The 15,552-nt window shown below is 33.8% G+C and overlaps 1 protein-coding gene across 6 annotated transcripts in view; it reads right to left on the bottom strand.

The window, feature by feature from the left end:
- The window catches only part of ESRRG (estrogen related receptor gamma), a 686,396-nt gene that overhangs the window by 210,837 nt on the left and 460,007 nt on the right, over positions 1–15,552 (bottom strand). The gene's annotated exons all lie outside the window — the stretch shown is intronic.

Raw genomic sequence — 15,552 nt, 5'->3', positions numbered from 1 at the left:
ACTGGTACAGTACAGAAAACTGGTAACAGTTTTCTTTTAAATGATGTCTCCTTGAATCTTTTGGTCTAATTTTACTAATCAAAACTAATTATAAATGTTTCAATGTCTGAATGGCAATATTTTGAAGATTATAAATCTATAAAGTCTCTCCGGAATAGAAAATGCACAAAATGTCTATGTTGAAAATAAGTTATCATGAAGGTGTTGAAGCCTTTTTAAGATGAAATTTGGAATCCAGCAGTCAAATAAAAAATCAAAGACTTTGCATACCTGTGTTTGGGAATCTGTCAAAAATACTAATCTAAGATACTAGCTGAGAAATAAATTATCCTGGGGACCAAACATTGACACATTTGGTCATAATGAGTACATGTTTCATTCAGATGACTGCTTATTTTAAAAGGAATTTAAACCTTTCCCTCAAAGTCAGACAGTATAAATATGAATTCTATACTTAGGATTTGTATGTATTCTCTGAGAACTTTTTTTAATATAGTCTTTTAACATTTTTTTCTTTTGTGCCAGGACTAAAAAAAAAAAAAAAAAAAGAAAAACACACACCTGTCTTCTATATAATAAACTTCCTAATAGCTTTGGGGGTTTACTTGTAACCCTTATTGAGGCATCCCCAAATGTTTCATAGAGGTATTGTGAGAGCCACTTTATAATTAAAGAACATTGGCATGACTAGACATGACTATTTTTTCCAAGTCACCAGAATCAGAACATGATAACTTAAGGGATGTAAGCTTAAGTCCAGTAGGGATGGTTAAATAGGATCCATAATGGTAAAGAACCCAGTAATCAGATTAAAACCCAAATCAGAGATTGATGTTTCATGCATAATATCTCAACAGTTTTCTTTTATCTTTTGCTACGCTAAAGAAGGTGTTTACATTTCGAGCACAAATAGTGAAAAGTCCCAGTTTTCTCCAGAAATAAAACTAAGGAATGAATAAGCAACAATCAATTTTACGTCAAAAACCTATTTTAAGGGCATTTTTGATCATTAAAATCCCACATTAATAATCTGTAATTTCTGATTTTGTGACCCATCCTTAAGTAATTAACTTCCCGTTTAATTAATATATAAAACTACACGTTTCTGGAAACACCTAGCTTAGAGATAAACAAAAAACAACGGATTTTATAAATAACTGAAAGCAAAATTGTGGAGGTAAATGCAAATTTTTAGTCCTTGTGCTTCTTGATTTAAGTTTTTCTCTTACATTGTCCAAGATTATGTCAGCACCGTCCTACGGAAATTTGTAGTAAAAATTCTCTGTTAACATAAAATTTAGGAGACAGTATGAGAGAAGTGACTATTCTTTCTTTAAGCATTGTGACCCAGGCTTACAGGAGCTAGGTGATGCAGTGCTGGACCTGGAGTCAGGAAAACTTAGCTTCCTGAGTTCAAATATGGCCCCAACCATTTACTAGCTTTGTGACCGTGGGTAAGTCATCTGATCCTGTCTGCCTTAGTTTCCTCATCTGTAAAAAAAAATAAAAATAATCTGGAGAAGGAAACTGCAAACCCACCATAGTATCTTTGCTGAGAAAATCCCAAATGGGCTCGCAAAGGGTTGGACATAACAACAAGGGCCATTCTTATAAGTGATGGGAGCCAGTGGATTGGTGGCGTAAGAAGTGAAAGTACTATGCTTACCTTTGAAAATAGTGCTGAAGAAACAGCAGCAATATAAATTCTTATTTTACATACATATGTATTTTTTTAATTTAACCACCATAGTGCTCATGACCAATATACTGGCTTCATATTCATTTGGGGGAAATTTGAACTACTCCCATACATTTGAAAATGAATTATTTCAAATATATGTCTAAGTACTATGGCATTAGCACTGTTTTAGTAGTAAATCTAACATATGTGATTGAAGGGAAAAAAACAAAATTCCTACTTCTTCAAATGTCAAGTATCTAACTTGGTGGAATTTTAATATATTTTTTCTTTTCTACCTAGCCCCAGAATGCGACTAAGTGGTATAGTTTCCAGAGGCCCTATCAGTAGTATGTTGTTCACGCCTACTGTTACACTGTGATGTAACTCTACAAGAGTTGTACAAATAATACAATCTTTTAATATACTGACCTACTAATTCAGATGATATGAATTTACTGGGATGACTAATTTGCCAAATTGCTTTTTTTTCTTTAAAGAGATCCTATAATCATAGTTTTATGTTCTACATTGAGATGAACACTGATAAAAATCGACTTGGCTGGTGAAGTGGCCTCCTTTCATTACACACAAACACGTATGTATAAAAACAGTATCAGCCCAAATAAATTTTAAAAGTTAGAATGAGCTGGGCCATATTTTGAGAAATATGAAAATTCTGCGTGGGGAAAAATATTAATATTGCTGAGTCAACTGTCAGATGATCTGTTTTCTTCCTCCTTACAACATTATCAATGCTAATTTTTCCCTATTAAATTCATTCTTTCAAATCTCATTTTAAAATAAATTCTTTGTAGTTATTTTAAAAGGAGAGCATAATAATTCATCTGCCTACTTCTTAGGAGTTGAATACAGCAATTTACATAGCCCATTGAACACTGTTTAGTAAACAAGGAGAGTACTAAGACATGAAGGGAGTGACTTCTATCTTAAGAGTCCAGGCAGTCCTTTTAAAATCAAGGCAGGGGTTCTGTTTTTAGTACACACTTTGGTTCAGTGTTAATCCTGTTTTATGTTGTTCACACCTGCTGCTGACCAGCAGCCTGCTGATGGGCTGTGGTTCATGCTGCTCTGAGCGAATCCCTCCTAACTGAGAGGCTGGACAAAAGCTACTACTTACTGTACCTAACTGGAAACAAAGCCTGTGTGGAACTAGGAATATAAGAGAAAAAAGGCCCTTAAAATTTCAGTACCAATGTGTCCCATATGCCATCTCACCTCAAATGTATGGGAACACCTAGTCTTTCGTTGCTGCTTTCTTTTAATGAAAAACTAAATCGTATTTGAATATATTTCTTCCCTTGTTTTTGTCTTTTTTAAAATGATACAAATGAAGTAGTTTAATAAAAAAACTTTTCTAAAAAAAATGCTATTTACAAATCAATCATGTCTCAGTACCTCCATAAAGTGAAAAGACTTTTTACTGAACGATCCTGTAGTCAACTTTTTAATATATATAATTTGAAATATGGAAAAAGACAAATACAATAAAAATGTTCTGCCATTAGTGAAAAACATGGTAAATAGGACAGTGACTTTTATGCTAAGACAGACTAAGTCTAATAGCAAACATCAAAAGAAAAGATTTCTTTTTTGATCTTAATCCCAGCAATAAGTCAAATTCAGTGGCACAGACGGGGGTGGGGGGGGATGGGAGGGGGAATCCACTACTAAGGGAAAAGATCCAAGACTAACATTGGTACCAGTTAGAAGCACTGGCTCACCCAAGTTACCATACATGACGCTTTCTTCAGCTACTGCCTACCAGGGCCTTACCCCGACACAAATTCCCAGCTTCCCTAATTAAGACTTAAACTCAATTATGTTTATATTGGGGTGGGCAAAAACACTTACCTAGTCCTGATGCAATTCAAAGTCAAAATGCATTTCAGGTAGACATTTGCAGATATCTTTTGGTCCCTTATTCCTACCTAGCAGGCAAGGTCAATCTCCTCTCAATATAGGAGCCAAATTTTGCCTCTGCCTGAGCAGAGGGAGCTCCTACTGCCCCACACAGAAATATTGCAATGAGCCACACATCTGGAAGGAACAACCTGGGACAAAACTGGGTCCTAAGAATGTTTTATTACATCCTCTAAAGCTCTCTTCTGAACAGCATTAGCCAATAAAGGACCAGTCTTCTTGTGCCAATGCGAAAAGTTCCGCATCTGCGTAAACTGCAGAACTCAGGCAGGATAGGGGTGAGAGAAGGAGAAAGATTAACAAATATTAAGGTCCTCTTAACAAAAGAACATTACTAGAGATGAAAATTTGGGGTGCCAGCATCTAGTTTTCATTGTATTTTAACACTGTATAGCCTGAACAATTTTCATTTGGTGGACACTCAATAGATGAGTAGCTTTCCTTGAAGACAATTTTCAGAATAGCTTTCATAGGTAGAGGTCAAATTCACAAGGCGTCTCAGAGGGAGACAGATGCCAGCATGATACACATCTGATCAGTGTCTATGCTAAGTCACAGTTGGCTTAGCACTTTAAAGAATGCATAGGATTAAAGAAAAATGCATTATCAAAGGAGCTATTCAAAAACTGGATATAAATTTGGGGTACTAATTTGGTGTTTTAAGAGAACAGATATCCTAAAAAGTAACAAAGTATCACCATTCCTTTAATGTCAATCTGTACAATGCCAACATAGTATAAACTCCATGAAGACCTCTTTCACTCACCTTTCTTAAACTCATGGGCTGCACACATTTCCTGGAGAAATCCCCATGTCTCGTGACACAATTTCTTGAATTGAAATTTGACTTCTTCACTGATTTCACCTCACAAAGCCAGTTCCCAGTTCCCCCGAACCCCCACCCCACCTGCCCCAACCTCTAATCCTGGAAGGGGGAAAAAAAAGACTCAACCAGGGAGTTTTTTCAAGACCTTCTTTGCATTCTGCCCAAATCTTAAGAATGTGAAGATGACACCTCATTTTTTTAGTCACAGAGTTATGCCAAATTTGAGGTAATTTGCTTCCTATGTATGATACATGAACATTCCAAAGAGAATGTATCATGACTGCTTAAATTTGAAGGTAACAACTTGGCTCACAATTTACATGCATATATACCTGATCTCAGGTGTGAAGCCTGTATAAGAATATACTAAATTTGTCCCTTCTGGCCATTAGTCAAAAGGCTCTGAAACAGGGTAAATGCATTTTTTGCTAGCTAATTAATAAATTTGCTCAGAATAGTACAATTCTGCATATTTCCAATGGAACACTTTTCAGCCCACATGATAGTTTGCATATAATTCCAGTGCCCTCATGCTAAATGCCTTCAGACATAAAGAAATAAAAGTAAAAAAGCAATGTGCCTGACCAACCCTCTACCTGCTGCCTTCTAGCAGTACTTCTCAGTACGTCTACTTCTAAAGAAAGTTAAGACTACTTTATTTTGATTATACTGCTTTCCCCAGGCAGGAATTTTTATTTCAGTTTGAATCTTAAACCATTACATTTCCAGCGATGCATTTTTATGTTTACAGTTGACATCTTCATAGAAGAATGAAACCTTTGAGTAACAGATCAAAAGCATGAAGGTTGCCTGCAGTAAGTACTTAAATTATTTTACACCTAAATGGAGCCAGTTGTTTTTAGTTAAAATTTAATAAACCTTAAACCAATGACCTTTCTTCCACAGAAAGGCCCAGAGTTGCAAAAACGAACTTTCCAATGAAATATATTTTAGAGAACGAGTGCTGAACAAAGGGCTATTTAAAGCTGAATGCTTTGTCAATTTATCAGCTTGTGAACATTCTGTTCCTGAATTCCCCACTGCTGCTGGATGTATAGAACAGTGGTGCCTTAGTTAATCGAATACTATTGATTTGAGTGTGTCACAGTGATTTCATTGAGGGTAATCAATAGTAATCCAAAATCAATCAATCTCCTCTTGCACTATCATTTATCAAATCAGAATACACCAAATTATTTGCCTGAATCAAATTACAAAGAAAGGAAAACAGTAAGATAGGGAAAAAGTTAATTGCTTATAAAGAGCAATGCCATTTTAAAAGGGAAGAACTTCAAAAGGCTTAACAACTTAGAAAAATTAGGATTCAGACAGTTCTCCAAAATTTATCACGACATATTCCCTTTTTAAGAAATTAATATTCCTTAAGGAATTTTATATAGATTCACATATGATGTGGTCTGACCTAACTAGGTTCTAACACTTAGGAGAAGAGGACTGATGAGTTGAATATCAATATGCCTGTTACCTGTTTAGTAACAAAAGAAAAAAAAAAGAGCAAAGAAACTGAGTTAGGAATAAGTGCATCTTCTAATACTAGAAATGATAGTTCATGAAACATCAGAGGGAAAAGTGCCGAATTACCTAGGAGGTCAACAAAATGGAAGCACTCTATTATCAACAGGATTGTTACTATTGTCCCAGAGGTTCCCTTATCAACATATCCACCTCTGATTTAGTAAAGGCAATAAATCCTTTTAATTCTTTAGTACATTCCAAAAAAAAAAAAAAAAAAAAAGGCTTACTGTTATTTAACCTGAGTGGAAAAGGCACAATGTGCCTAAAACATTTACTTTTGCTAATGTAAAAGTGGAGGCATTTTACTTCATTCCCGATAAGCTGGTGCCAGTGGAAGTGATTATTCTTTCTTATTCAAAGCATATCAGCATTTGGAAAGCTCTCTTAATCTTATCAGGTGTATGAACAGCACAGTTACTGAAAACAGTTTGTAGAGCTCCTCTCTCTTTCTGCCAAGCTATCAGATAAACCCCCAACTAACTAACTGTATTTACACACAATCAAACATAAGTGGTATCTTCCATGCAGTATAGACCTATACCAGTTTGCCACAGGTTTTCCAGCTTGACATTAACTTAACAAAAATGTCAGCAGTATCCCAACCTGACAACAGTCACAAAAAACATTCTAAAAGCACTCAACTAAAGTACTCAAAACAGAAAAGAAAGGAAACAAATTGAGATATTGACAGTAATCACTATGGAATTCAGAATTTTCTTTTCCAATAAATCCCACAGGATGCTTATCCATATTATACGAGTATATTTCATATCATAAACACGCACAAGCACAATATACACAAAATTTATCATGTTCTTAGCTTTGGCAAAGTAGAGCAAAGCAGCAGATGACAGTATCTTAGTAAGGAAGAAAAGTCTTTCATTTACTTCTCATACTTGAATAAGTTTTTCCATATGTCAGGTGATTTCAGTATGGAGATAAGTCCATGATAAGCAGAAATATATGGTAGACATGTATTGAATTTACCCAAAAAAAGTGCAAAAAAATAAAAATCAAAACTACTATCATACACAGTAACCAGTACTTAATATGGCTTTAGAAATCATTAAGAATGATCAAAATGCACTAAACATTAAAATTAGTATCTGAAATCAAAAAGTGTGAGTTTTTTACCTGAGGTCCCTTTCAGCTTTAGATCTATGTTCCTATGACCTGCTCAGTGAAGACTTAATTTTTTTCTCATTTGTTTGACTACTCAACCTGTAACATCAAAGAGAAAGCAAAACAAGCAAAATTCTCCAGTCTAATTTAATTCAAGCTTTGTTACTTCCTTGCTTAAATTTGATTCACAATACATAAAGAAATATAAACAAGCATGCACTTATTGGTAGTTAAGAAAGGAAAAAACTTGAAAGTCTGAACTTCTAACTACTTCAGATATTGTGCATAAACTGTTCATTCTTTCCCCCCACCACCATACTGAATACCTCTGATGGAAGAGAAAAGGCCAACCATGTGGCACCACCTGAGCCCATCTCAAGCTCCTGTCTAGACTCCAAGAACTGAGCGAGCCACCCCCTAGATTTGAAGAACAATGAAATGAGTTAAAAGCCAAGTGTGCAATGCCCTGCAATTGTGGTGCTTGGTGCTTGTCCACCTGTGACACTTTGGTCTCATGATTGATTGGACAGGTGTCATTCATGTTAATGTAAATCACTGACAGTGTTGCTCAACCAATTTAATGCGATCTAGCACCAAAATGTATACACTTACTTCCTAATAGGAAAGTGATGTGGTTTCCATAATCCCTTTATCCAGTTATCAAAAATGCTAACTTCACTTCTTTGTCACTCCTGGGAATAATTAGTTAAATGCAGTATTTTCTAGCACAGACATCTGATCATGGCCAATATAACTACCAGAATTTTACTACAGACTTCTCTCACTGAATGGGAGGGAGAGGGGGAGGAATAAAAGGACACCATTACTATATTCTATACAAGTTAAAGCACAATAAAAATTTGGGGAACAATGTCAAATAGTTGGGCATATTGGTATTTGATTTTTGCACTTCAAATCATTTTCTAGAAACCTAAAGATGTTCATCTCAATTTCCAGTTTTACATTTTCAGATGACTACTAGTTCTGAATTCCTATTTTTTCTTAGGAATGGAATGAAGCATTTTCCCTTTATCCCCCCAAGCAAAATTCTCATAAATATTGCCAAGAACAAAGCACATTATTTAAGAATATGTAACTTTTGAAACTTATTTTAACTTACACAATGGGTGTTCAAAAGGAAGGTGATGGTAACAAGTTTTGCCTCTGAATTAAAAATAACAGAAAATAAGCCCTCCAGCAGAAATGAAGGTATCAGTTAATACCCTTAACAAGAAAAAATAAAGAACAATGCCATTATGTTATTTGGCTATTATTGTAAATTACATTTTCCCCCATTTTACGTCATCTTTAAAAGCTTCTATGTGGAGACAAGGAGAAAAATGCTTATTTTCCTCAGAAAAGTAGAAAAGCTGTAACAAAAAATCTCCCCCCACTCAAAATCAAACATTTTCAGGGAAGGGATGAATTGACTTTCCTGACTTCTTGAAAAAAAAATTTACCAAACATACAAGGGCAAGGTAGTGTCATTATTTCAAACAGATTTTTTTATCCAATTTCCATTTTTAATATGAAAATAAGATTTCAGAGAATTCTAATCAGACTTTTGTCTACCCATTCTCATCTATTGCTATATCTAGATTCCTGGAGTTACTATTTTAAACAGTAGTCAGCAAGCAAACAGGTATTCTCTAGTTAGCTACATTACATTTATTTATTAATGGCCATCTATCTCATTGCATTATGATAATTTTTTCTTTTTTTTGGTAACTTCCAATGTTTCTAATATAGGACTGGTCAATTACTGGAAAGTGTGTATTATGGAGTAGATGAGAGTGCATGCTAAATCAACACAACTGTGATACTTCTGATGTTTCTCAGCATGGCTAACATTAATTTTTTTTCTTGTTGGCTAGGTAAGTGCTGCCAAAACACATTATACATGGTATGTAGTTCCATTTTGATTTGTGCAATTTTGTTTCATTCAAAGCAACATGAAAAGGGAAAGAGGAAATGCATGATAAGAGTTGATTTTTATAGTCATGATTAAAAGACAGAACATACATTTGCTTTTAAGTTTCCTCTCAGGATATAAGCCATTTCTTAGTTTACTATCTTTTAGTGTATAATATCTCTGCTATTCACAAACATATTTAGATTCCTAAAAAAGTAGATATCAGGAATTAAACATGCATTATTTTGAAATAATTCAATATATTCAGGTTTCCTTTCTTGGAAGGGCATGTGTTACACGATTTTTAGACCATATGGATGTATGCACATACCTACTCAAGGTACATAAAGATATTAAAAGATAACTGACTGGAAGTTAAAATAATTTGGCTAAAGCACATACCTATCGCCCTGAAATATACTACTTAATCATTCTCCAAGTAAACCACTCTTCAAGTACACAGGACCATGTTTAATAGCATAAATTACAATTTATATTCAAAAAATTGTTAAAATACAAGTTTGTCCCAAACATGAAATTATGTGCACACATACATCCACAAACTACAGTTTAAATTTTTTAAATTAGACTGTATTTCAGTTTTGTAAGCTACATTGCAAAATACTGACAAACATAATGTGGTCTTATAGAAAAAGAAATTCCTGTCACCAACTAAAAAAAATGATATGATTAAAATATTCTTAAAATTAAGAATTTCCTAAAAACTATCATTACTTTCTTTAAATGAATTTTAAACATAAAAATTTAAAATGAGTTTGAGTCAAGAATATAACGTGAGGATATCCTTCAGATAAGAGCAAAAGATTAATTAGTGTGTTAAATATAGGAAGCAACTTTTACCACAGAGACTGCCAAAAAATTAAGAGAATTTGAATATGTATCTGAATGTATGTACATTTAATTTTTCTCCAAAATTATTTTTAGGAATGTAACCCAAAATTTCAATCACACAATACAAAACATAGCATCTAAATTGCTGTTTTTCAGTTACATCTCTTTATATTTGACTGGATTAAATCACAATAGTTACCCTTTCAGAATAAAACTGACAATTCTGAAGCCAGCAATTCACTTTTTTGGATGGGAGGGAGAAAAATAATCTTGCATACCTCCTTTTTATAAAAAATTAAGGAAGGTGTTTATAGAAGATAGATGAAATTGTTTTATTTATTTGAAGCCTAATGTGTTTTATATTAAGCATATCTTAAAACAATGAAGAAAAAGCAAGTTCAAAAACTGTTTCTGGGATACAGGACCCAAATCATAAAATTATGAACTTAATATCTCAATATAATAATAATTTCAGACATGTACACATTATTGATTAATACATGAATGAAAACACAACAAATATTGTAAGTGGTTAATATAAAATAAAAAATCAGTTCAAGATTTAATTAAGAAGTTACCTGTCTTTTTTGCAGTGGTTAAACCATCTGATTAAGATATATGTCATGATTGGCAAATTTAGCAAAAACTTGGAATCCAATTTTGAATATAAATAAATGTATGTACACACACATTTAAAAGTATACATAAATACACATATGCAAAAGATTCTTAAGAGCCTGAATTTTCTTTTCTCTTTGTGCATATGATTTAGAAATACTTCATATGTATGATTAGAAACATGCATATTGCATGTACAGGTATGTGCACACATACATAGAACTTACTCATTTGGTTTATTATCTAAAATGTGTATATTACAAATTTATAATAGTATATAGACATATATGTTTCTACACAAACAATAATTAACTCTAAAAGATCCATCAAATATAAAAGAACATGTAATAAGGGCATTGTTAAGCTGCAGAAATTGTTGATGTCATCCCTGCACTATCAAATATACACATAAGTATGATTGGAGACAGAGGGGCTAAATACTTCACTGTCAGAGCTTGTCGAAAACTGCAATTAATTTCTATCTCATGTGCTTTAGGACAATGACAATTTAATACAAGGCCAGTGGATGTAAAACAGATAAAAACTGAACTGGCCCTATGTAATCACAAAATTTCTCCAGAGAGCTGGATAGAACTGCAGCTCCCAGGCACTTAGAACAGATCAACATTTTATTGTTTCTCCCTTCCACGAATTTTCTGAGAAACAAAATCAGAACTGATCTGATAGAAAACTTCAGTTGAAATGATAACTAAAAGCTCTTCTCTTTTTCCTAGTTCTCTGATAATGATCTTAACAGCTGAAACTAGAAAGGGCAATCATATTAAATTACATTCATATAAATCCCTACTTCTAAAGTCCATTTGTTTGAAATACAAAATTCTACTTACTGTATGAGGACATGTAGCAAAATCCTAAATGTCAAAGGTTGCTGTCCTTTAGCATCACAAAGAATCAGTCTGGTTTATTATTATCTTATTTAGTCACTATGTTAGAAAACTGTTCAGGGTATTTTCCTAAGCGATAGGGTTTGAATGCTATCTATCTTCAAAAACAATAGTCTGCTCTTTGTTTCTGGCGCTTGTTGGAATGAGGTATGGTGAAAGTATTGTTAAATAGAATCAGAGAAGTTACCTGCTCTGTTTGATGAATAGCACCATGGATCTGAAATTAATTGCAAAAATAGGACCTGCCTAATGAGAAGGTCCTTATCTTTTCTCAACATTGGAAGCACAAGTATTTTTCTGCTGGCTCGATATTTTTTTAAAAAAATTCTCAAAGTATTATTAACTAACTTAAAACCTGATTAAAATACTCAAAACAGGTTGCCTAAAATTTCTAAGGATTTAGAAACTGAATGTTAAAATTCTAATTTCTGATTAACTTATTTTAACCACTTTTTTTTTTTAAAGAGGGGAAAAATGCTCTTCTTCTAGAACTATGACTATTATAAACAGACTAAGTAACCATTATAAAACTGGTTGGAGATGGGCATTATTACAAGAAAGGTTACAAATAAACACATCAAATGTCTCTAAATTGGGATTTTTTTTTAAAGAACATAATGCTACTTTATAAAAACTGGAAAAAATAATGCATTCAAAATAATTAATGGATATTCACAAGGGTTTTGCTAATAACATAGGTTAATTACTGCTGAAACACACTAGGCTCATTCAGTAAATAAAAGAGAAGCGCCATAAACACATTAAAATGAGAAACCATCACTATAAAAGGGGCTGGCCAAAATCCTTTCTTCCCCAATCCTCACTCACCTCTACCCTTAATAAATGAAAACCTGCCATCTCTGCAGAAGCAGGATTTTTAAAAACTTTGAACCAAAAGTGTCCAGGAATGCAAAACATACACACACACACACACACACACACACAGAGAGATGATGAAACACATGCACCTTATTTATCATCCAAGGAGAACACAGAATTCATTTCATCGACTCGATGACATTATATGACTTAATTTGTAGGGGGACATTTGATATTATGTAATATACTTGGTCTGGCTACCTAGGCTAGAGAATTATCAGACTTGAATACTGGCTAATTCATTTAAAATAGGACTGATCGTTTTTATACCTATAACACTTATAATGTGCAATGAATGCTACAAGGCTTTGAACCTGAAGCAAATTCCAATGCAATCTGTTGTCACTCCCACTAATTTACAATCTCTTCCCCTCACCAATGGCAAACCCCCCCCCCAAAAAATTTGACCATTCTACCTACATCCCAAAATACCATCACTTTGAGTTTGGGAGTATTTTGAAATTTTTTAAAATGACAAGTTAGTTCCATGCAACTTTGACATTAAACTAACATATCGTCCCAGTCTGGAGTTTGAAATGATTATAATTAGAAAAATAATGTGGCAATGTCTGTTCATAGTTCTCATATCAAGTACTATCTAAGTGACTTAAGGCAAGACCTTATCTATCTTTTTTATCTAAATTGCACCTACTCTGATTCAAGCTTTATTTCTGGCTTATTTATGTATTTTTCCCTTTCTTTCAGTTTAAAAAAAAATCCTCGAAATACTTGGGGGCATCTGAATTTTTATATATAATCTAATTTGGGAAAGAAAGGCTAGCAAAAAGACTCAGGAGGACAGAGACATCGGGTGATAGAGCAAAAAAGTGAATGAAAACAAAGTAAATGTGACTAAACTTGTGTGACCCAGAGCAGTTAATTCAAATAAATTCAGGTTTTCTAGGTCTTTAATTCAGCTCTCATGTTTAAATTTACAAAACAATCTCATCACTTTCCCTGTTTTACAGTATCTCACGGCCATATTTCATAGCCTCTTCCAACAGCTGGGATAGCTGTTAAAACAGTCAGTAAAATTAAGTCCGCTTTGTAATCCTGTAGTCAATGTTACATTTTAATCAGAGGTTGAAAGGGATTTCGTGTGATGAACACACTCATTTAGAATGATTAGACTGACACATGTCAAAATGAGTAGATACATTATTTTCTTATATTACAGTATTAACTATTATTACTACTAAAAACATAAATGCGAAACAAGGTTCAAAGTATTGTATTCTTTCATATGCTCTTTCCTAAAATCAAAGAAACCTAATAAGAGGTTAATATTTCAGTCTCCCTTAATCTAGTCAGATTTTAAATATTAAATCTTTTTTTTTTTTTTTTTTTTTTACAAAACCCAATGCTGAAATTTTCCAGTATTTTCATTGGAACTGCATGACTCTGGCTAGATTTCTGTGTATATACACGTGATGGAAGTACAGCCCAAGTACAATTACTATGAATATTAATAGCATGTATAAATTCTGTGGTTTATTAATTGAGACAGAGAGGCAGATGTGTTGCTTAGCATTAGATCTTTCTGTCTGTCCAGTGAACCACATAACCATCAGAACTGCATCCAGATAATAAATCTGAATTTTTTTTAAGATGACTTTTAATTGAGCCAAAAAAGAAAGCCTGAGCTACTTTGAATCTTGCACCACAGCCAAAAGGACATGTGCCCTGATTTCATTTAACTGCATCCACTTTAAGAGGCTTATCTAAACTAATTATTCAAATTAGCTTTAAGAAGATAAATTCAAGAAAACTACATAAAAAAGACTCCTTTTTAAGGCCCTATTAAAGTTTCTTTTCTTTTGCTTATTTATTTTTGAAAGAAAGTTCAGAATCTGAGTGAGCTTTCTCTGCTAATCTCTTTTTTCCTCTCTTTTGGGCCAATATGAAGACATCTTACACTATCATATTCAGCCACTCCAAGTGTACTAAGATACAAATCACATCTTACTGCACATGTTACCTTTGTTTATTTTGTGATATTTGAACCCCAATATTTTAAGACTGTCTTCTTATTTGATTTTTCAAACTGAACAACTTGCCCCCTCTCCATAATTTCTCTGTCCCTGATTAAGCCCAACTCTCCCAGGGTATTTTCCAGGGTATACACAACATGCATAAGCGAGCACCCACACGGATGGTCTCACACACTCACTCTCTCTCTCTTTCAGACACATACACACACACACACACACACACACACACACACACACACACACACACACACACACTTCTGTCTAAAATCACCAACATATAGGATTGCAACTGCAAGTCACTTTTCATCTCTGGCTTAATTACAAAGAGCATTGCAATATGCAGTCACTAAGGACAGCTAGTGGACATCAACCTATAATACACTGTCTCTTCAACATATCCTTATATTTCCCCCTCACAAGCCACAGACATAGTGTTTTACTAAGTGCACCCTTTTCAAAATTATAACATTCTGTATTATTGTAATGTGAAAGGAAAGCAATATAACTGACTCAACAGAAAGATGAACCAGTGACAGCTCACACGATACACTAATATTTTATCCTGGCTGTAGGATGAAATTAAGTTTATGATCTGCTCATCTACACCAGAATACCTAATTTACTTCCTCGTTCAACACCCCCCACACACACACATTTACTCTCCCCCTTTGGTAATCTCAGCGTGAACTGGCTGGTACACAAAGATATGCATAAATACAAATTAAACTGAGTGTAAGGAGCAAAGTACTTTGCTGTATCTTGTGGAGATAATAAGTGAAATAACTCTACTCTGTCTGTACAACTCATTTGAGTGTAAAATATTAAAAGTCAGACTGTCTTTCTTTAGTTTTGGGTTTGTTTTTTTTTTGGTGGTGGTGGTGGTGGTGGTGTTAATATTCAGAATGTGTGAAAATCCCCAGTTAGTTAATGGATTGATTTGTCAGCTAAGTGCTGACTTAACGCTAACCATGCAAATAACATTATTCTCGACCTGAATTGCAGGAGGCTAGTTTTAAAATTGTTCTCTGAAGGAGAATTAGCAAATGTGCAATTTTCCCTCTAACTCTGTGAGGTAAGAAATGACAGGGAGATGGAAATATCTGTCAAACTGCAAATACATAAGAGGCACTCAATAGTATAAATCATTTTTGAATATTGTATTTTAAAACATTTTTTTCCTTGGGAAAATGGGTCCTAGTAAAAGATGCATTTTAACAGTTCAGTAAGCATTGGTGCCAAGTACCTATTCTTAGCACCTGAATAAGAAGTGACTGTCACACAGCTGTTTT

Source organism: Notamacropus eugenii, chromosome 2 (assembly GCF_028372415.1).
Source record: "Notamacropus eugenii isolate mMacEug1 chromosome 2, mMacEug1.pri_v2, whole genome shotgun sequence".
In the NCBI taxonomy this organism is placed as follows: domain Eukaryota; kingdom Metazoa; phylum Chordata; class Mammalia; order Diprotodontia; family Macropodidae; genus Notamacropus; species Notamacropus eugenii.
This window is presented reverse-complemented; position numbering and strand designations above follow the sequence as displayed.